Below are 24,241 nucleotides of genomic sequence, written 5' to 3' on the forward strand. Positions count from 1 at the left end.
TGGAGGCCTGGAGCACTTACTCTCAGTTTTGATTTCCTCAGCGGTAAAGCAAAGACTGGATGATTTCAAGAAAGTGTCTGCTACTTCTTAATTCTGTGAGAAACACAATAGAAGGACTCAATCCAGAAACTTCTAGGAGAGAGTACATGGTGTGATTCTTGGGGTGCCCTTCACAGGGCCAGGAGCTGAACTTGACGATCTTGATGCACCCCTTGCAACTCAGCATATTCTATGATTCTATGAGTCCATGCCTATTTGAGGCATAGGTAAAAATTCTGAGCATATAAAGAGAATCTGATGCTAGTCAATCCTTTTAACAACTTATTCTGTTTATTCTTTTTGCCATTTCCTCACCCAGTTTATATTTATTCTAAGTGAATCTGATTAAAGAATAGCTGATTTATTGGAACGAGTGTCTCTTAGACAGAGAGTAAAATGTTAGGAAAGATGTCAAACTGTCTTTAATTACGGCTGAGATTTCATACCTTAAGAATTATGTCTGTCAGTGATCATTTATGTGGAAAAATTATATACACATATCTCTTGGTGAATGGTTTCAAGAAGTTTGGCATGGCTAGCCCCTAGCAACCTGGACCTTATTTTCAGAAAGGTTTTTTTTGCTTTAATATTTTAAAAATTTTATGAAGTGGATTTCTCTTGGAACTCGATGTAAAGTAAGCAAAGATGACTCAAATTTCCTTGAACACATTACCCATGGATTTATGGAACATTCAGTAAATTTACAGAGTAACAGACTGTAAGTATTTTCTCTCTTTTGAAAATGATCTAACTCTATTGAAATATTTCTATAAGTCTGGTCTGTCTGCCAGAATATACTTCAAGAGAAAATTGATTCACAAATTCTGTCCTCACCAGGACAGTTTAAACTGACTTGGCTTACAAATTCAGTATAATATTTTTTCCTTAATGTATTTTAAACCAGTAAGAAGAATCATGCCCCTATAAAGAAAAAAATCCCAAGATTCCTCTTTATCCTTGCTCCTGATTATGTTCAGTCTCTCCCTGCTTTGAAGCATTCCACATAAACAACCAGATGTTGGCTTCAAGGCATCAGCTGTTCTCCCCTGGGTTTCTGTTCAAGATGCCTGATGCACAGTTTGTTCAACAGTGTTATGGGTCTGTTTTGGATGACATGGAGGACTTTCTGCTCAGCTCTGTAGACAGTATCATTCTGTGCAGTTTTGAGGCATGAAAAAATCCTGGAGGAAAATAAAAAAGTCTAATTTAGAAATTATGTAAATATGCTCTATTAATTTCATAGTAAACAGAAGACTACAATTTAGGTAAAAATGAAAATTTAGGCTCAATTGAATAAACTTACCTAAGAGATTTGATGTATCCCATACTGTCTGTGATGATATCATGATACTGTGTTTTTTTGATTTCCTTGCTTCTTTGTTATAAAAATGTCGCAAAACGCTGGGAGACACGAGCAGAAAAAGTTGCTTTAAGTCTCGTTTATTAAAGATTTTACAAAGGTTTATATGGTATTTTTGCGAACAGCATGCAATGCTCGCATTGGTCAGAATGAGGGTGGTAGGTTGTTTTCTCTACAAGGATTTGCTATAGATACAGAAACCTATTTTTCTACACATCTTTAGAAAACAAAAATCAGAAGGCTACACTTTCCCAGAGAACAGAACACTTTCCCAGAGAACAGAACTCAAAACAAGATTTGTTATGTTTCATTCTAATTAAAGGTATCAGTGTCCAAATCATAACATCTTCCTGCTGGAGACGGTTCTTCCTTTAATTTACCAGGACAGCTGGGCTTTGTTTTCTTGCATTCCTTCGTTATCAACCTGTAGCAGCTGCAAGGTATCCGAGCAGTCATGTCCACGGTCAAGCAGCCACTGCTTTGTAAAGCTCTCCACATAAAAATTTGGCCAAAATCAAACAAGCTGTATGTTAACAACAAATATTACTTTCCTTCATATGTTCCAATTTCTCAAGACTGCAGTGGTCTGACATTAGTGGTGTCCAGCCCAAACCTCCTTTCTTCCTCCCATACTTCCAGGACATGTTCCCTATGCTCTCTCAGTGCCTGTGCAGCATCTTGTGCATCTAATTTGAACCTTTCTAGAGTCTTATCTTTGCGTCATCCTCCTCAATACCAGACCTTGCCCATCATGTCTTCAACAATCCTTAAAAAAAAAATCTCATATTGACAAGGAAGAATACTTGCTGAATTAATCAGTAGGATGTAGGTGGACTAGAGCCTGTCCAATATTATTGCCTTTGTGAAAGTTTTTCCTCACCCTGCTCAGTTCACCTGCCAGTATGAAGAAGAAAAACAGGGAAGAAGGTTCAAATGGCCATTTTTAGTCAGCTTGGATTGCTGAACACAGAGAGGGTCTTAGCCCAAGCCATTGTTTTTAGTGTGGTCTGACCTCAATGACTGCAACAGGACTGAGAAAAACAGAACAGTTGAAAAGAGGACTGAATGACATTTTTGGATAGTTCCTGGTTGTTTTCCATTTTTTTTCCATATTTCTCGCAACTACAGCAAATGGAGGCATGAGGAATGTGAAGGGTCTGCCTTGTCTGCCCCCACCTTGACAGCTGTTAGTGACAATACAGTAGGTTTCCTACTAGCCCTTTGTTCTGATCAGTAACAGTGAACTGATTTCTACCTTATACATATTCTCTTTATTTAGCAACAAACAGACCTGGACATCAATGAAATTCCATATATTTTATCCCAGTATAAGTGAGCACAGACGTCTTTCTTCAGCCTATCATGTTTGGAGCCATCTCTTCCGATTATATGATCACAAGTTAATGGCCATTTTGACTCATCAAGAGCTGATTGTGTAGGGAAAGTGTATCCAGTAGAAACACAGACATGTTCCCATCCTGTGACCTAGGCACAAATTGATGTCAGCAAGGCAGGGACAGAGGGACACTGTACCAATGTGAATTGCTAATCCTGCCTAATAAACTTAACTTGCATAATTTTGAATTTGTCAAATTAATTTATGCTACAGTACCTACTTATCATGATTTTGGCAAGGGTGAAATTACATTGCTTCCTGAGAGCAGCAGATTAGTTCCTATTTACACCGTGGTGACTTTTGACAGCCCTTTGCCCTAGAGCAGCCCTTTGAAATTAGTGATATTCCACACACATGCTCTTGGGATTTGTTTCTGGCTGATCTCTGTTGTTAAATTCTGTTCTGTTGCACAGCCTGCTCAGATGTACAAAGACATTTGACATTATATGAGAAGCCCCAGCCAACTTTAAATTCAGATCAGGTCTGTTAATCAAATGCACATTTTCTCTTTCAAATCTGTGAAAGGTGTATACACCTATTTTTATAGTTTTCAGTTATAATAACAGTGTCAAAATGTATGTTGGTAATTTGCATCATACTAAATGTTTTATTAACATGAGGTGAAAATTTAATTGCAATTAGAATTAAAAACAAATCAAAATATATTTTTTGAAATAGGAAGAAGAACATTATCAAAAGAGAACATCCACTGACTTTCAGCAGTAGAGGGATTTTTAGAATACTTGTCTTTCGTGGATTGATAATAATGTTTGCTTTGATTGCCTACGAGATAAAGATTCCCAGACCTAAACATTGCAAGCTTGAAAATTTTGTATCTTATGTGCTAAATAATTTCAGTAGAGAAGTCATTAGTCATATGATTTACATAATTATTCACACAAATTTTAAAGTGCTGCAAACTAGAAACATTTAGTGTATTGTAACACCTGATTTACTGTTAGATCAACAAAATTCATAAATAATGCTTCAGTGCATTATGATTATATGCATTTTGCTTGAGGCAAATCTGACACCCTGCTATCCACACTGCAGTCACTTCTTCTCTTTCCTCATACAAACAATTAAATTAAGATATATGCATCTAGCACCCATTGAAGGAGAATAGTCATAGGTTTTTCTTTTCATTGTTTTAATTTTTTATCTTAGCCTGCACATACTTTAACTGTTAGGTTTATACTCTCACTTGCACCTGATGCAGACCACTTTGTAGTCAATTTGCTGGATATTTTTGATTTCCTAATATAAAACTCTTCATGAAATGTTTTTCACCCTTGATTAAGCACATTCAGTGGAGAAATAAAATGAAATGAGCAAAAAGAATTCCTGGCAAAGTATTTAATTAACTGGTTTTACTCTCATTATACAATGGGGACTAAACAGACTTGAATGTGAATAGGGAAGACAGAACAATGCCCTAAAACACAAAAGCTCTGATTATTCTAGATACTTACCTGCTACTGAGCTGTCAGGAGGAATTAAGATGAATTTCTGTTGATACCGGTAGAGAAGAGACTAAAATACTTTAACCACTTTAACTGAAAAAAATTATTGGCTTAAACAGAAAATATCAGATAAGATACATCATGATACAAACCTTACATAGTTTCTGTTTTAATTTTTAAGTCATGTATCTTACAAAAATAATCATTAAAAGAGTGTTGAAGTATCATTTTCCTCACATAATTAATATTCTAAAAAACACCGAGGAATTTATAACTGTGTGAGTATTCTTTAGCATATCTTGTTCAAATAAAAGCAAAACTGTTTGAAACAGGAAAGAACCTTCCCAAAAAATCTTATGAATAAAGAATGAACCAGTTCTTTCTATTCTGAATCCTTTTATTTTGATGTCATTTTTAATTTAATTGCTAACTTCCCTATATCATCCATATGTAGTCTTCAATACATTCTGCCTACTGAGTTAGAAGTTATCACAAAAAGTGTCTTAAATATGAGAATGTGTGAAAAATGTTAAAAGCCTAGTAGATGTGGTTAGATAAGTCATCTTCTAACATTTAATTATGGAAATATCTGATTGTCTGATAGATGATTTTGTACACAGTTATCACTATTCTGATTACATTGTGGAGAAATTCAAATTAAAAACAGTCCTTATTATGCAAAGTTTAACAAATACCTCTCAGTGAAGAACTGTGTCATCTTCCTGAGCTTTGGCTGTGTCAGACCAGCAAGTAAAATCCTCACTATGAAGGCCTTGGCTTGGGGAAGTTAAGATCTGAGCCAAAACCAATTTAAACCAACAGAGAGAATCCTATTGACTTCATGAGATCAAGCCTTTGGAGAGCAGCCTAAATGACTCCAGTGTCAGCCAGCTTACTTACACAAGCCAGTTGGCACTGGCATTGTCAGACAGGGTAATTTTGTCAGTTTTCCTGCATAGAGAATAAAACCAAATATATAAAAACCTGCTGCATTGCTCGTTGTCTTTTTATGCCTCAGTTTAGAAACTCTTTTCAGGTATCTAAACCCTTTAGATAGATGGACCTTACTGCTTTTTATACTTGTTTAAGAGCCTTGTTCTGTCGGAGGTGGACCAACAGAAGCCTACAGAGAAGGGAGAAAGATGCAGAAGGGCTGTGAAGAAGTCTCAGAGGAAGCAGTTTATCTGGAAGTTCTTTAACAGCTGCAGCTGCGAGGGATTGCCTGAGACCCAGCTACAGGATGCAGCCTCACAAACCCCTGTAGAACTCCCCTGTCTGTACCCCAGACCACTCCTTCCTTTCCTCCCCAGCTCTCCTTTTCCCTGTATGGCTGGACATATTCCCTGCGGCCAATCCCTCCATTTCTTTTATCACTGACCCTCAGGATTCGATGTTCCTAGCAAAAATCCCACCTTTTGTTCCCGATTCTTCCATACTCCCCTGTATATAAACTGACATCTTGTTGTAATAAACGGCCATTTTGGGTTATCCGTGTGTGACCATCTCCTATCAAAGTGTGCTGTAAGGGTCTCTTCCCGGGGGGATAAACCCCCCCCGCGATATTGTTCTGGTCCTCTCAAACTGCTTAATGTATAGACGTAATAATAGACTAAACGTAGACATAAAAATAGATTAATACCTGGAAAAAAGTATGGTATCCACAGTAAAATATGTGGTAACACATATGTTTTGAAAATGTTTGTGAATGTTTCTGGAATCAGGACAAGATTAATATTTCTACCTTTTTAAAACATTTTATCAAATAGCAATGATCTTAATTTACGAGTCTGAGGAAAAGTTCCCTAAATGAAACATTAATGGGTTATTGGTGTGTGAACAGTACAAAGCACAGAGGATGAGTTGCTCAGTAGATATTGCAAATTATCCTGTACAAATAATTATCTCAAACTGTACAGTATCATAGCAAGATAAAGACTTGAAGGTCTTTAAGCATTTAAAACTTAAAGTTTTATTTTGCTATAGCCCACATCTCCTTCTGTCTATACTCTAATTTTTGCCAAAATATTAGAAGGAATGCTAAAAGCTGCTTTACAAATAGAAAGGGAGTAAACATAGTGACAGATCTGACAAGAGCAGTAGCTATTTTCAAAATCGTTAATTTAAAATATGTTGAGTGTAAATATTTTAGTAGAAGCGGTAAGGCTCCATTATAAAGCAATATACAGAAAGAGATATGCCATAGAAGGAAGTCCTTATAAATTTTTAGAAAACCCAAATATGCCACTCATTTGCAACATAAAAAATAAAAATGAAGAAAGATAACTGTATTGTAGTTAACCAGCATTAAGCAAGAATGTAGGTAGATGTAGCTGGAAGAGAAATAAACTGTAAAATAAAGCTGTGAAAATCCTGGAATGAGGAAAATTACATACAGGTCAGTGAACTGAATAAAGCTGTCTTCAGCATTTACTTCCATAATATTTACATTTTTAGGCTTTTTGTTGCTGTGCAATGGTTTTATACATTTGGTTCAGCTTTACTACAGCTGTTGTAATGCTTACATGCTGTAAAATCTGTAAAAATTTGGTCCTGTACAGAATGCATTCCTTGTTTAATATCATATAGCCACAGTTTACATGCAATGTCACGTGTCCTACCTTTCTTATTTCCTCAAATAAAAACCAGCTGTGGCACATTATATATATAGGTGTTTTGTCTATTGATTAATGTTGATTTTTGCTGGACACTGTTTGTATCAGAACTTGCATAAAGCTATGAGGCACAATCCAGGGAGCTCAGGGTCCAGCTGCAAATGGTTAAGCATCAGATACTGCCTGTCTAAAAATCTCTGACATGGAAAATGCTATTTGAACTATTTCTCATTTATCTTTAGGTTACAGTAATTGCAAACTGTTTCTGTTTCATCTCTGTTTATGCATCTTGCAGAGATATTCAGCTGCAATATTTTCATCAGTGGTTAATGAGCTGCAGTGCAGCCTACTAGCTTTCAGATTCCTCTTTTCTCTCCAGAGACATTGTGCTGCATTTCTTATTTTCATTTCTCATTTGTAAAAACAAGAAGTAACACAGTTGGAACTATGAATCATGTAGGAGAAACTTGAATTGCCTTTTCAAATCTGCTCAGGATGTAAGAAATTAATTTTCTTTTTTATGTGCCTGTTTCCATTTCCCTCCTTTGTCTGTCTTGTCTATGTGGGGTTCTAAGCTACTAGAACTGCCATATTTGTATGAGCCATCTGTACATATAGAATCATAGAAATGTTTGGATTGGAAGGGACCTTAGATGTCATCTCATTCCAAACCCCGTCATGGGCAGAGAACTTTCCACTAGACCAAAGCCCCCTCCAACCTGACCTTGAACGCTGCCAGGGATGAGGCATCCACAACTTCTCTGGGCAACTTCTTGCAATGCCTCACCACTGTCACAGTAAAGAATCTCTTCTGTATATATCACTAACATTTAGGCAAATGAATTTAAGCACATGAACAAACTGGAATGGGCAACATGATTAACTAATAATGAAAAAGCAATATTGTAAGAGAAAGAAAGATGAAATATGGACACAATTTGAAAATTTCTTATCAACAAGATTGTTTATTTGTATGTGAAAACTGCCTAGAAGAATTTTTTATAGACTTCTTCAGTTTTGGCAGTTATAAAACAAAACCAATAGAAATACAAGTCATGATACAAAAGTTTAAAAAAATAATAAAATGAAAAAGTAAGAGTGAATGTATTGTAGTCAATCCTAGAGTGATAACTGTTACTTTTAATAGAACTTCATGAAAAATATTTCAGGTAAATAATAAACTCTAACACCAAAATATTCAATACAAAGACCTAAAAATTAAGGCATGAAATGGCTAAACTCCAAAAGTAGGTATAGATATTTCAATTCTGTAGTAACTGACCAGTTCTAGACACACAAGAAAACATACCTATAGACTAGATAAGAGTAATTACAATCTAGTGCTGGTGTAGCTACATCTGCATTCCAAAGATATAGATGTGTTAAATACTAGTTTAAAGAATTAGTGCTGAGTAATTTTCTCTTATAATGAATTATGTAGTTATGTAAATTAGTTATAATAATGGGAATAAAAAAAAACCAGAACAATTTAATTTCTAAATTGTAAAGCATATCTTGTCTTTAAATGAGTCTGCCTCAACAAACTGCTTCAGCAATTGTTTGAGTTCATAAAGCACTCAGCAAGTGTTTCTACAAACAGGAAAAAAAGGTGGAGGCATTTGAGATTGAATCAGACTGGATAAAAGCCCAATAATTTAGATTTTCTGATAATTTTAAAAAGAAGGTTGTTGGGTAAACTCCACGCACATGTACTGAAGTAATTTACTTATAATCCCTATAAGCAGGGATGTGCTAAAATGCTATAGCATTCTTAAATTAATGCCACTAATAGTTTTTATGTAAATATTTGATCTGTTTTAAGCACAGACTTTTAACATGGAGCTTTACAGAACTAGGACTCAGCTGGTCTCTCACCTGTTTTTAATAATGTTAAATTACAGCAATAATACCTATGGTGTAACTTCATCTCTCATACTCAACTAGATTTGAATATTAGATGAGGATAAATGGTGAACTGCTTATGGTGACCAACACTAAAATGGAGCCAATCCCACATAGTACTAGCAAAGTTCATGTAAGCAGCTCCTGCCCCAGCCCACCCTGCTGCTAGTCCTGTGTCTTGCTTTTATGTACAGTCCTACAGGACATCCTCCCTTCCAGACTTTCTGAGTGGCATGCTGTGTCTCTTTGGTAGGAGTCTGAGGCACTGTGCTGCTGCCTTACTGAATCTCAGAGAAACCTTGCAAGGACTATCTTAGAAATATGTGTGTGCACCCAAGGGCACCCATCTGTGGACATCTGTGTCTAGTCTGCAGTATGCCTACTTACCCACTGACAGACCCTTCCCAGAACACAACCCATGAAATCTCCCACTCTGAAATGTAATAAATCAGTTTCCTGCATTTGTTCAGTGTCTTTTGCAAGTTCAGTGGCTGATATTATTTATTTTACACTGGGAGTGGTCTGCTTGAAAAATAACTATGGAGGAAACAGTTGGGATTTTTTTAAAAAAGAGATGCTACTCAACATGTCCCTCTTTGACCATGTGATTTATTTATAGCTGGACCGGTGTTCTGTTTTCAGAAATGAAAAGTTTCAGTGTAAGCCCACAATGGAGTCCCTATTTTGAAAGTTTTATGAGATTTTTTTCATTCTGTTGACTTCCCATTTCTTCATAAAGGTGAATTTTATGCCATGGCAATGGGCTCCAAGTCCAGTAGAATATTTAATCACCCTAGTAATTCTAATTATATAAATGCCTCCACTGAAATCAATACCATTTCTCACAGGCTTAAATTGTACCCTTCTTAAGTGCTTTCTTGTATTCAGGCCCAAAACACTGTCATTAGAAAACATGTTTTTTTTGTATTTCAGAGAAATGTAACAATAAAGGTGTATTTCTGGAAAACTTTCACATCTCAAAGACATCCTCATTTTAAAAGGTCAGGTTGAGTCGGTGGATCACATGAATAAAAATTATAAATAAACAATGTGTAATTTAATGTGTCTATTGATTCCTTTCAAGTAATTTTCAAAGCCTGTTTTCATTACAAATGTGGACATATCTAATTAATATTTTTCTGCATAGTCCTGAATGAATTAAGATTAATTATAATGGAATTTTATACAGATTTCATTTAATCCTGAAGAGAACAATACAGTTTAGTGTTATTACCAGTTTTGTGAGCCTAAGGAAGAACTGCTGCCTGCCTGGCTGAAAGGCAGCATTGTTTAGCCTGGAGAAGAGAAGGCTCAGGGGAGATCTCATCACTCTCTACAACTACCTGAAAGAGGGCATGGTCTCAAGCTCTGCCAAGGGAGATTTAGGTTGGATATTAGGAAGAAATTCTTTATGGAGAGGATAATCAGACACCTGAATGGGCTGCCCAGGGAAGTGGTGGATTCTCCATCCCTGGAGGTATTTAAGACAAGACTGGATGTGGCACTGAGTACCATGGTCTAGTAACTGTGGTGTTAGTGGATCAAGGGTTGGACTTGATGATCTCAGAGGTCCTTTCCAACCCATCTGATTCTATGATTCTATGATTACAAATTTACATCTTAGAAGTAAATATATGAAAATAAGCAGAATAAGTAATAATCAAAAGCTATTAGGACTACTGGAAAAAAGTGTACATTGTTGCCTAAATGGCTGTGGGGAAAAAAAGACTCCAAGCCAAATTAGGTAGGAGATAAGATAAGGATACAAAGGCTTTAATGAGCCTCCAGGCTTTCTGGAATACCCCCAACTTGCGCTCCCGAATACGAATGTTCACAGTTTTTATAATGATTTTCACCCAATCCCCGTCTGGCCACCACCCAGGTTCTGCCCCCGCCACGCCTCTTGGGAATTGGGTCTGGGGGCGTTTTGGGACCCCCTCTTCTTCATCTTCATCTTCCTCAGAGCACGTAATGTCCTTGGAGGCTTTCCAGAGTCCTAGGTCTGAAGGTTGTTGGGTCTATGGCTATATCTTCTTCTGTAGGGTTAGGATGTTCTCTACAATTCTACCTTGAGAAAGAGACTAAACAGACTAGTGGAATTTAGGGGAATTGATATGGGAATGGGTAACAGGGTTTACTATGTGTAGCTGGTGTGTTAAAGGGTAAAGGGATAATATGCTGCTACTCTAAAATCTACATTTACTACATAACTACTTCTAAGATCTACAAAAATTAAAAAATCAAAATTCCAAGGTATCAACATGAGATGAAGTTTGCTGTAAGAGGTTGTCTTTTTCATCTTTGTATTACATACAATATTTCATATTTGTTCAAATTACGTTCACTAAGAATCTTAAGATTGTCTTTGCAAGAAAAAGTTCTGAAGACCTGAAGCCTTCCCAAATAATTTTAAAAATGCCAACCCAAGGACTGGTGGAGTATTGCCATAATTTTCTCACTACTTACATTTAACCTCTCTCACGTCATACATTAACATCTTACAGCATCACATTTTTTTTATTCATGAGCTCTTTGTAGGTATCTCTGAAATATATTTTAATCTTTACCCACAAGTGTGACCTACTTACTTAAAAGTAAAAACTCATGGTGTCTCTGTGGCATCACAGTATTTTTAACAAATGCTTTAACAGTGATAGAGAAAAATAAGTTTGTATGCATTGATGAAAATTTTGTAAGGTGTCCATATCTAAAACATTTATCTTTTCGGTATTTAATTATTTTCACCAAGTATTTTCCTTACTACTAATTTAATATTAATCTTAGTTGTACATCTCTGTAGTTTATTCTAAATGAACTAAAATTGATATGTCAGTAAATTCTAAAGTAAGAGATTTTTAAAGTGATTCCTTGCATTCATAGTGTCATAAGTAATACTTTTTGCTTACGCTCTCAATATGTGACACTATATGGAAAAATGACCTTCAGTACTTACAGTAAGTTAAGGTATGCTATGCTCTGCTATAAACATCTGATGAGAAAGGATTATGCTGAGATTTTAACAGATTGACAACATCTTATCTTATAGCTGCATGCATGCTTCTTGAAAGCAGGAAAAGCAATTTTCCCTCCACTGTGACTATTTATGAGCTTGTTAATTGTCTTGGACTACTTCTGCACAAGAAACCATTAAATCACTGTAGAAAAGACAGGATGCACATAGTGGATGGCAGCCTCTGTATGTTTTTTTTCTAAGTAAATAAATATCACCTATTCAAACACAATTTTGAATACTCGCTCAAGAGCAATTTAAACTAATATTATATTCTTTGTCAATTACTTTTTAAGCAGCTGATGGAATGGATTACTGAGAAGGACAAAACAGCAATTTCTACTCACAGCTACTGTCAAGTTTGTGTTAGGAAACAGACATTTAGATTTGATTCCTTAAAAATAAATTTTGTCTTTGAATGAAAAAATACAGCTTTTGAAAAGACAAAGTTCAATAAAAATAGTAGGTTCTCCTGTTTTGTAGCGCAGTAGGTGCACAGAAACCTTTATAATAAACCTGATAACATTATAGATGGAGTGCCTTCACTCATAAGAGAGAAGTAACAATATGTTTATTGATATAAAAAAGCAATTTAATCAAATTTGATAGTAATTGTGACAGTGGTTTAACAAGAGCCAGTGGCGAGGTACATTTGATTATTTATTGCATAGACAACAAAGTCAGACAGAATTATCAGGGAGACCTCCCCTTTGAGTCATGAGATTTGGGAAGGACCCCCTTGCTTTCTAAACTCCTTCTCAAAGAGGAGTTTAGGTGCAACTGGATCCTCTACTAGCTCCAAACTTCGTCAATGTTTTATGTCTAAAGGAATTATATGTACACAATCAACCATTTATTACACTTAGCTGAGATTTCAAAGCTTAGCGTGCTGTGAATCACACAAGGATCTGTTGGAGCAAGGAGTCTCTCCAACCCAAGGAGTAACCTTGAGAGGTGTCCCTACTTAAACAGAAATCTAGTGTGTGGTCCACTCCCATACAGGAGAGCTAACAGGCCCTGGGCTGTATACTGTTTTATAAAGGAAGATAATTGACTTATAGCCATATTTTCATGCAGAATACTGAAGTTAATTTCTATCAAACTTGGCTTGAGCCAGACCTTGACCATCTCTATTGTTGGGTAGCAAGAGAGTGCTCAAATTAGCTCTTGGCTGTTGTGTTATCTGCCTCTCTCAAATACATGTCAAGTCCAATGCAACCATCACAGCTAGACACACCCATTACAGCCACCACTGGTGGTTATCACTTGAACAGAGTTGTGGGAAATAAAGGTCAGATTAGGGGGAGGATGGGACGTTGTCGCACACAAGAAAAAGTTATTGAAATGTACATGAGAAAAGTAGTTTGAAGTATACAATCTTTGATTAAAAAAATTAAGAATCAGAAACATAAACTTTATGCCTAAACAAATTCTCATGGAAATCAGCTCCTTGTAAGGGATTTGTTTAAGTCCTTGTAAAACAGAGCTAAATTCTTAGATCCAATTAGACTACAGAAGTATGAAGGAACTGAAGCAGATCTCAGTATCTCAGTGTTTTTCTGGTTTGTGTACATAGCAGACTGACTCTGCTCAAACAGATTTTGAGAAGAACAGTGACAAGAAGAGAAATTTAATATGGACCAAACCTTGTGTGAAAGACACAATATATAAATTACCTACCTGGGCGTTTCTTTTCTTTCCGTTTGGATAGATTCTAGTTCCTGACATTGCCTCAGACTATATTTGATTTAGTAATGTTTTATTTATTTTAAAATACACCATAGTGTAATTAACATTCTCAAAATAATTTTTTAGAAGTCTGTGGGTAATAGACATTAGCTCTATTCTGGGCAGGTGATCCTTGGTGTTTCTCATGGTCTCAATATTACATTTAACCACCTGAATTTACCTTATCAAAAATGCTTAACGAAATCACAAATGTGAGGAAGTGCAGAACTGTTCTTTCTTATTTTCTGCCTTCAAGGAGATAGTTTCCAAAGCACCTTAAGGACATAGGTGCCTGATTTCGACTGACTGTCAATCGCAGTTAAACAGCTGATTTCCTCTCACAAAGTAGGGTGGGATGAATTGTCACAGGTACCTTTAATTTAGTTTTACTGAAAGTAACAACAGTGGTCACATCTCTAAGTAGCTTAGTTTATTAATTATATCTACATTTCTTCCTGTCAAGTTCTTTTATAAATATTACTATTTTTAGCCCTTATCTGTAGCACAGGACAAATTCTCTGCTGTTACCATATCTAAGACTTGAGTGAACCTCTTGAACTTCAAATTCCACTGCCTTCCGCAATTGATTTTTCTGGCATGGGTCCTAATTTTATAACATTGTACTGAAAAGATTTCTGAAGGAAATGTGAAGAAAATGTTAACTCTTCTGAAAGGACTCTTTATTTCATGGTCAACAGCTTTCAGGAGTGAGAAAAGAGACGATGACTTATTCAATTACTTCAGTAGTTTCTGACAGGTATATGTTTCTCTGACTTATACTGCTTCTAAAATGATCTGATTCACACAATATTTCTGTGGAGAAAAAACTTCTGTCTCTCTAAGATTTTTTATTGAATTCAACTTACTTTTATTTTTTAAAATGAAGAATATTATTAGTGCAATCAGATTATTAACTCATATAGGATATGCTCAAAAGTCTTTAAGCAACTGAGAGAAGTCCATGTTCATTTTCAAAAGGCCAAAATGGGTTACAACTTGTAGATGTTTTTGTTTCCATTATGGACTATATATTTTTTTGAGCATTTACCTAGAATACTAAACTTAAAGTTACTTGTAGGATGTGTTTGGACAATAATATGCCAAGTTTTCTGTGTCACATCCCAAACCTACATTAGCATTCAAGTGAACATTTTCTCTTTGATACTCAAATTACCATGGAGCTATTTCTTTTGATTTCCTTCTTAATTTACCATGTCATGCTTTCCCAGTAGGTAGTTTCAATAATAAATTATAACAGAAATTGGAAAATGAAATTCACTTTTACTCTCAATGGAGGTCCCTCCACAGACTGAATGAGTCATATTGTTTAGGATACCTGTGGGATGTCATTGTACTTGTTTAAGTGCCTGTATTTAAGGACAATGCTTGTCCGATATTTTTACCAGCACTAGGCTCACTTTTTAAATGAAAAAATTCTAACTACATAATGAAGAAAATATAGAAGTATTGGCTTTTCAAACTCCATTGCTTTGTGCCATGGAATCATACGCCTGAGACACTCTATAACTATTCCCATACTAATTGTGGAAACAAACATTCTTGCAGACAATATCAAAGAGTTACTTTGTTACCTGGTACAAGAGATATGAAACAATTCTGAATAAGTTTTTCATGCTGTGTAAATTTATCTTGAATAGACAGACTTCTTACCATTTTCTTCTTTGTTCAGTAAAAAAGGACATTCAGGCTAGTGCTTCTCTAAACAAAAGCAAGCGGAAAAAAATTGGCTAAATATGAATTATGCAGAGATGAAATTTAAAATGAACTCTAGGAAAATGGAAAAGGACAGAGGAGTGATCAAGAAAACTCACAACTTAGAAAGAACATGAATTGCATTTTTTAACTGAAAGCCCTAGAAAAGATAGGTCTATTAATAAATTAACAGTAATTTTGACTAAAAATACTTCAAGTAAGTGAGGCTTTTATGAAGAAAAAAAATACCCTTTAATCAGTGAGTAAGGACATACTGCTTCTTTAAAGAAAATCACTGATCATGAAGGGCTAATAATGAAATATTAAGAAATAGATGCATAAATACGTATGTTAGGACACCCAAAAGAACAAGATAAAAATTACTTTAACTAAAGAACTTCAGGTTGGCAGATGTGTAAGAATAATTGGATTGGAGAAAGCAAATAGAAATTTGAGTAAATGAGGAGCAGGTTCTTTATTTTTTTAGATTCTGCTGACAGGTTATTGAATTTGTAATTAAATAATAATATGTGATTTTGTTTGTGTATTTATCCATATAAAGTGAATTTCTGTTGAGGGTAAATTTGCAAATAAACATCTTGATTTAACCTAAAGACAGAATTTTTACACTTAATAAAGAAGGATACATGATTACCTGAAGATAATTCTGATATTTTACTTTATATCAAGTTCTCTTGCACTACTTGTAAATAAAAGCTTTGTGATTAGAAAGATTCAGTATACAGGGAAAAAAAAGGCTTGCATTTCAGTTGCTGCATATCATTAACTCACACTGGAGCATCACTGCCATGCAGTACAAATTTGAATGATTTTTTCCCTGTCATAATTTCACACTGTAATGCCAGAATGATAGACTCATAACGGGCTCCCTATAGACACATACAGAAATCATTTTGTCATGGTTATCTCACCTTATAACAGCACTGAAAGCGGTTGGTCTCCATGGTCTTGCATTAAACTGTCACATCATTGTTAAAATCCCCTGTTACGTGAAATGGTGATGGTACTTCTCGAGTGCTGTGAAAAATACCTACTTCACTGCCCATACTCAGTGGTTCTGTAAAACCAGATTACTCTTGTATTCGTGAATGGGAGGGGAAAACATTTTTCAGTAGTTGATTGTAGAGATTAACCATTTTTTTTTGGTTAGCTGTCTTGAAATAATTATACCAACATTTTACCACCCCAGTACTAACATTTTATAGCAGTATTTATTTTTCTTTTGTGCTTTAGATTGCCCTGATTTTTAAGACATGTTAAATATACTCCAAACCTATTTTTTTTCCTTATGGTTATCTAATTCCTTATATTAAATACATATTTATAATACTTAATACAGCTCAGCTACTCCCCTCAGAGGACACTTGATTTTTTAGATTTCTGGATACATATTTTTCAAATTTTTTTGTGCTTTTATCCTGATCATAGCTACTGACCAGTTCACTGAGATCCTAGATGAATCCTAGATCCTAGAAATTTATTTTTCTGGTTCTATAAGAGAAAAATTACACTGACTCAAAGTGTTTGACTCTAAGATCAAGCTTTTTTTTATTTAATAAAAGCTCCCATTTTAATAATGCAATTAAAAAGCAACATCTGTATGTACCAGCAAGGTATGATAATGAGACGGACTAACTTTGGGTATTTAGCAGACAAAACATATTTGGTACAGCAATAGCACAGCTCAGAATGCTAGATATAGTGTGCTATCTAGTATGCTCCTTTTTCATTGTAAGTAAAGCAACATTCTCTGTCAAGGAGAGTCACATATTTTGAATCTCTTCAAAATGACATGATTGGTGTCAACTGATACCTTGGAGTTTTGATGTTTTAATTTTTTTAATTTTTGTAGATCTTAGAAGTAGTTATGTAGTAAATGTAGATTTTAGAGTATCAGCATATTATCCCTTTAACCTTTAATACACCAGCTCAAACCCCTGTTACCCATTCCCATATCAATTCCCTAAATTCCTCAGCCTGTTTAGTCTCTTTTTCAAGGTAGCATTGTAGAAGAACACCCTAACCCTACGGAAGAAGATACAGCCGTAGACTCAACAACCTCCAGGCCTAGAATTCTGGAAGGCCTCCAAGGACAATACGTGCTCTGAGGAAGATGAAGATGAAGAAGGGGGGGTCCCAAAACACCCTCAGACCCAATTCCCAAGAGGCATGGCGGGAGCAGAACCTGGGTGGTGGCTGGACGGGGATTGGGGGAAAATCATTATAAAAACTGTGAACATCTGTATTTCGGGAGCATGCACTGGGGGTATTCCAGAAAGCCTGGGGGCTCATTAAACCCTTTGTATCCTTATCTTATCTCCTACCTAATTTGGCTTGGAGTGTTTTTTTCCCCACAGCCATTTAGGCAACACAACCCAGCCGTGATTGGGGGCAACAATATAAATGAGAGTCTATATTGAATCTGGATAATGGGGTTTATTTAAGAACAAACCAGATTAGAGCTCTTATCATAACTGGTTATCCCACACACTCACCCACTTACTTCCTTCCAGTGCTACATTTAGCATGGTTTGATTTTGTGGGAAGCTCCAGCAGAAAGATGTCTTGGCTCATGCTGAGCCTCTGCCCAAAGCTATCAGTCTTGAGCATTACCAATCACAGGCCATGTGCATGCCCTGGGGTTTTTTTCCCCCACATCTCTCTGATTTCCAGGCTGTTGCCACAGTTCCAGAATCTTTCTTCCAGTCAAGATCTTTAACTTCTTCTTTACCAACCCCTTTCTCTACACCATCATTTCTTGCTTTCAGGAGCTACTGTTTTTCAGTACCAGCTCTTCTGTCTGAAAGCTTGACCACCCCCAGCTCTCGCTTTCAGTCTAAACAGTCTGTGCACAAGCCCAGCAGGTGATCAAATTGGTGGTTCTCCCATGTCATCTCAACTGCAAGATTCAAGACATGCAACCTTTGTTTGATCTTGGTGTTATCAAAATTTACGATAAGGCCACATTATGACTGCAGCTAATAAGTTGCAGGCTTTTACTTGAGTTATTTATCCACACACACATCCACAATTATCTAGAGTCTGCTAATAGTTATGACATAAGCTTATATTTTTGCCCTTTTTTTTTTTTTCTTCCTCTGATGGTCACATTAAGTATTTCTGTTTGTGAGGAGTGGTTACCAAATTTCAAGGATGTCAGTTCAACCTGGAAGTTATACTTAGAATCTTTGCCTCTATAAATTATGGGAAATTAGGGAGCTTCCATTATTTCTTTATATGGTAGAATTTGAGCAGATTTTACCAACAAGAAGCAAAAAATTAACATTTAAGTTAGTTCAAATGCTATATACTCTGAGCTATTTGTCATTTAGATTTAAGGTTAGTCTTGAGACTATTTCTAAACTTATGTTTGAGTTTTTCCTAGGGTAAATTTGTGTCCTGAATAGTTTACTTATAAGGACAGCTAATTTAAATGGACTTATGAATCTAAGGAGTTATGAAATTGTTATTAGTATGTTGAATTATTTAGAAGAAATTAACAATGCTCCATGTCCCCTGACATACTTATCTGAAAGAAAACGGCATCCATGTTGTGCATCTGCTGGCCAAGGAGTATATCACAGTACATGTATGAGAATTTTAGTCTCTTTGATAGAAAAGTGCCCATCTGGTTATTAGAGTCCAGATGTACACCTGTTATTTCTTATACCATTTGTCCATTCTATTTCTTCTACAGTGAATTAATCAAGAATATTTTAGTTTGATGTAAGTTTAAAATCTGTTAGAAAAATAAATATGGAATAAGACATCACTAAAAAAAAACCCAAAAATATCCAAAAAAACCCAGAACACCACCAATAAGAACAGAAAGAAGAAACTCAAATGAAAGAATGCCAAGTAAAAACAGCTTCTTAATTCCTTGTAAATATATTGCTTCTAATGCATTGTCACCAGGAACAATTTTGACTACATGAATGTGTTGTATTTTCTTTCAACTCTATCCACAAATTCATAATTTTTTCCTTTTATTCAAGCTATAAATCCTGCTAGTCTTTTCACTCGAGCAGTAAATCCTGAAAATCACAAATGCAGAAGGAGGCTCCTCAGGCCTAGAGACATAAATGAAACAGTAGTTGTGCCTGTGCTACCTGTGGTAACAGGTTTGTTCAGCATCTTGCTTGGAACAGAGCTCTTTGTGGTTTCATCTGCAATTTTTTATCTGTGGGATGTATACAGGTGCTGTTCATGTGTCCTTCATTTTGATGTGGCTTTACAAATTTGTCTGCAGTAATGACATCCTCTCAAAAAGACAGATACTAATGGGAGGTAAAAGAGAAGTTGCTCTTAACAAGAATGGAAATAAACATTCTGATGCTTTTCATCATCAAACAAAAATTTCATGGGGCATTGAAAAATTAGAATATGTCGGAAGAAAAGCCTGGAAGATCTCCTACTGTAGCACAAGTAAAATCAGTAAACCTCAGCTTGAACAGTTTTTATAAAATCATCCTGTCAGGGGACCTGGTTTTCTATTCAGGCCCAGAGTATGGTTTGTGTGACTAGCATAGCCCACCTGCAAGTCTGTCTTTATTTTTCTCTGCAAGGGCAAATCATACAGGGATGTTTTTAAATAATTGAATACATGTACTCTCTGCTATGTGTTTGTTCTTAATTCTTATTGAAATTTGTTCAACAGTCTTCAACTGGCTGTCAAGAAAGCTTTATCTCCTATACAAATAATTCTAACACTTGTACAAGATAATTCTCATGCGTCTGTTCTCTCCTTGTTCTAAAGTTTTCTGCTAGTTTAGTATCCTAGGCTCAGAAAACTGAGGGCCTAAAAAATAAAATATGACATGAAACCCTATACAGATGCAGGGTAGTTTGCCGAACACAAGATAGGTAAACTATGGATAACTCCCTTCCCCTCTTAACCACATCAGAGAGAGTAATGACTTAACCTTGAATGGTCAAATGTAAAACACATCATCTGGATGCATATTCAGAAAATGAAAACATCTGGTAGATTATATCTTTTCTCTAATGCTTCTAGATTAATCTAGAAGGTCAGTGGAATTTTGTAAAAGAAGAATAGTTTGCCCATATTGTATTCCTTGAACAACCAAGGAACTTATTATTTCCTTCTTAATACTTGAATGCATCTAGTATGTATATATCCACAAACTGTTTTAAAAGAATACCTGAATACCTGAAAAGCCAGAATTAGTGCTGCCAGTGTGATTTCCTGTAGCCTTTCTGTTCCTCTGTGTAAATTCACTACTATCTGAAGTTGCATATCTTCTTTTTGCTTACACTGTGCTGTTTCTACACATGTATTCCAGTACTCTTATGTCAGTTACACTCCAGAATACTGAGGATGTCTTCTGTTGACAAGAATATTTAAAATTTTAGATTAAGAGGTAATTTTGCTGCATTCTAACAGTTGAGGAAACCTCTTTATTATTAACAATATTTGGTGCTGTTCTAGTTCAACTCTTAATTTAATCTTGATTTTTTGAAAAATATTTTTTCCTATTATATTCAGGCTACTGTTATATGTTTAATATGTATAATACAAAGCTGGTATGTTATCATATGAAAATTGTTCTGTAAGGAATTTTATATCATCTCTTTAGTTTTAAATACTATCACAATTTATTTGTGTAGATTTAAGAAGTTCCTGAGTGATCATGAGTACTCCTATGAAGACACCTAATGAATAAGTGTGTACAAATAGACTTCCTCAGCTGATTAAGTTTTTCTACTATGCAATTTAAATTTGTTTGTGACAAAAAAAATCACTTTGTACCTGTGATACTCATTCGTTAAATAGTTGTTCACTTTTTTATTTTTTTATTTTCCTCACTGACAAAGTTATGAGAAACACTCATATCTCCTTTCAGCCTATATTTTGCTACACTAGACAAAGTAAAATTTCTGAGTCCTCTGTTCTGGGATAGGATCTCTATTTTCCTTGGTCATTCTACTGGCCTTTTTTACAGGCTTTTTTTTTTTTTTTTTCTTTTTTTTGTGTGATAGAATCATAGAACAACCCAGGTTGAAAGGGATCTCAAGAGATCATTTTGCCCAACTTTTGACTGGAAAGGGAGCCTATGTGAGCGCATCTACCACCCTGTCCAATTGCATCTTGGAAACCTCCACTCATGGGGACTCTGCTATGTCCCCTGGAGGGTTGTTCCAGTGAATGTTCTCACTATAATAAGATGTCTTCCTTACATCTTGAAAAAGCAGTGCTTTTCTTTAATGAGACTGTTCCTTTATTTTGCTAAGATGTATTTGAAATAGAAAATACAGTGCCATTCATCTGGCTTTCTATCCAACCAGTTCTGGGGACTGAACTGCTGTTTAATCTCAGAGAAGGTTTTTAATAAATGGTCTTCCTTTGGAAATAAGACATTAAAAAACGTGATCTCAACAAGAAGAGTTCACACACTGGAGGTGTGCACAGTTCGGTTCCTGAATGCACCTTATTTTTCAGTACATAACCTATGTGCAAGAGATTCACGTATAACCTACTTTAGTAACTGGCTTAGCTTGACATTTTAAGAGTTGAGACTTTAAAGGCTGTAACATAAAATATTTTTCAGTTTTATGCTTTCATCCTTGAAAAATGTCTAGGAGTCTTACCACTATATAAAACTACTACTTTGATGTAAAGTGTCTGAATTCAAACTCCTGTGAAAATGATCCCAGGCCACGTTTGTGTTGGCCTAATTTAGCAGAAACTAATGGAGTCATACCAAAGTTAAACATATATTGTTTCCTTTTTACAAATACATGTATCATTAAAAATAAAATTTAATAGCAAAAATGTCTTGCTTTCAGTGAATAAGGAAGAGAGCTAATAGATTTAAGCATCCAGGTAAGATGTCTATAGTGCTGAGGAAGTGTCTTGCTTTTCTGACATATTCATAATACAGATTCTTTTTTCTTTGGTTGTGACGTATCTGCTAAGAATGAGAAGATGGAATAATAACTCTCAGTGATCAAATATCAGAAACTTATTATTTCTTCATAATTTCTATTGAAACAACTGTGTTTTTTTGGATTTGACCAACAGTTTCTTGGATTATTTATGACACACTGAAAATGTGTCTTTTATTACTTATTCGTTTTTTTACTTATTCCTTAATACTAGGATCTGAAAAAGAAAATAATGTTGAGGTTTTGACATATGAAATATGTTTATGAGTCAGATGACTGTATATGTCTTTACAGAATGTCTACAACTCTATAAAAATTACTCCATTTTTAAAACAACATATATGTAGAAGATTCCTGTAAGCAATTCTTCTCTCACAAAATTGTTTATGAGTCAATCTTATTCATTTTCTTGAGTATTTATGCTTTATTTTACCTTTCCATTAGCTGAAAAGACTATGGCTAATACCAGTAGAAAAAAGATCTCATCCTCACCTTGAGGTGCAATTTTAAATAAAGAGATATAAAGCTTTTAGTCTGAAAATAACTACTTCCTTGTAAGAGTGTGTTGGCAAAAAAATTACGAAACTATATCTTTAGTAAATAATTATGCTATATTTTTCCAGATCTGCAACCCCAGAAACTCTCGGGTATTAATTTCTTCCTTACAATCTAACTTAATAGTTTTAATGCATCTTTCAGATGCATTTTACTCTTGCATTTCCAGCGCAGAGAAAAGTTGTGTAGCAGCTGCATCACTTGTTACATGCTCTGATGATAGCTATTTGCCACTCAGTGAAGGCAGTGTCAAAATATTTATGGAGACATAATTTGTTTACCTACTTTTTATACTAACACAAACCCACTATTTTTTGATAAACTTCAGATTACATTCTATACAATATGATACAATAAGATACAAGATTATAGTATACTATACATGTATTTTACATGTATATCATATCATACTATATTATTTTTAGGGAGAATTATAGGTTAAACCACAAATTACATTAATATATTTTTATGTAAAAGATTCCCATAAATGTGCTCTCGACTATTTGAAAGGATTTACATATGGAACACAAGCTTTTTCACTTGACTGAATGGAAACATTTATTCAGGAGTAGGTGTCTCATGATATTGCTTATCACTGGCTAATGGAGAGCAGAACTGGATGAAGGAACAGAATTTTTTCCTGGTTCATAAAGCATAGGTGTCAGAGCTGTCAAAGTAATCATATAGGGTAAGAATGTAGAGGATAAAGGCTTGGAGTACTCAGAGAAATTTATTTTCCTATTTTCATGGGTATAGAACTGGTGAAACTTGTATCATATCAAACATGCATATATATTTTAGTTGACAAATCTTTTCTGTTTTCTTATCTAAATTAATTTTATTATAAGAAAATGTAATTAAGTGGGAATACATGGATTATAATGTAGTTAAAACCACTCAACTCATTCTTGATTTAAAAATAATACAAATGAATCTTATTCTTCCTCATGTTCTTTCAGCACATTAACCTAATTAATGTGTGTGAAAGAAGTGTAATTTGTCAGCATTCTGATTAGCAAGAAATAAACATAAAGTATATTATATAGTATTATGTTGTAAATTAATAATTTTACTTCAGCAGAAACAATTTAAGATAAATACAAATTATATTTATATTGTTTTCTGTCTCAAGACAAATTATCTTAAAAATGTTAGAAGTAAGAGATAGATAAAATTCTATCTATATGTTTTCCTTTCAAATATTTCAGAGTAGATAATTCTCACTGTCTACACTAAACTCTATTAAAGACAGATTCTACTTATGGCTTTAATTTCTTCCCTCCCATCAATAAGTTGATAACATAACAAAGGCAGCTCTGAAGAGCTGCAGCAGCATGAAGTGAACTATAAAACCTTTACAAAACAACTTCTGCTCTCTGCAAATCTGTATTTGTCCCTATGATGTTTGCCTTTGTCTATTAGTCCTTCTGTATCAAAAAAACCACAGAATGTCAGGAAAAAATACTGGGCATTTACATGACTCCTGAGAAAGGGTGACCCTGTCAAAACTCGTCACAGGGAGTTGTTGCAACATCA

The 24,241-nt window shown here is 35.0% G+C and overlaps 1 protein-coding gene and 1 long non-coding RNA gene across 2 annotated transcripts in view; one reads left to right on the forward strand and one right to left on the reverse strand.

The window, feature by feature from the left end:
- The window catches only part of LOC126640159 (protein eyes shut homolog), a 673,551-nt gene that overhangs the window by 65,843 nt on the left and 583,467 nt on the right, over window positions 1–24,241 (forward strand). The window lies entirely within an intron of this gene.
- On the reverse strand, window positions 1,364–16,244 carry LOC126640498 (uncharacterized). The gene is made up of 3 exons (XR_007629080.1): window positions 16,156–16,244; window positions 15,182–15,229; window positions 1,364–1,440 (listed from the first exon to the last, which is right to left on the reverse strand). It is a non-coding gene; the product is annotated as an uncharacterized LOC126640498 (long non-coding RNA).

Source organism: Myiozetetes cayanensis, unplaced genomic scaffold, assembly GCF_022539395.1.
Source record: "Myiozetetes cayanensis isolate MyiCay16 unplaced genomic scaffold, myiCay2020 scf2-11, whole genome shotgun sequence".
Classification (NCBI taxonomy): Eukaryota; Metazoa; Chordata; class Aves; order Passeriformes; family Tyrannidae; genus Myiozetetes; species Myiozetetes cayanensis.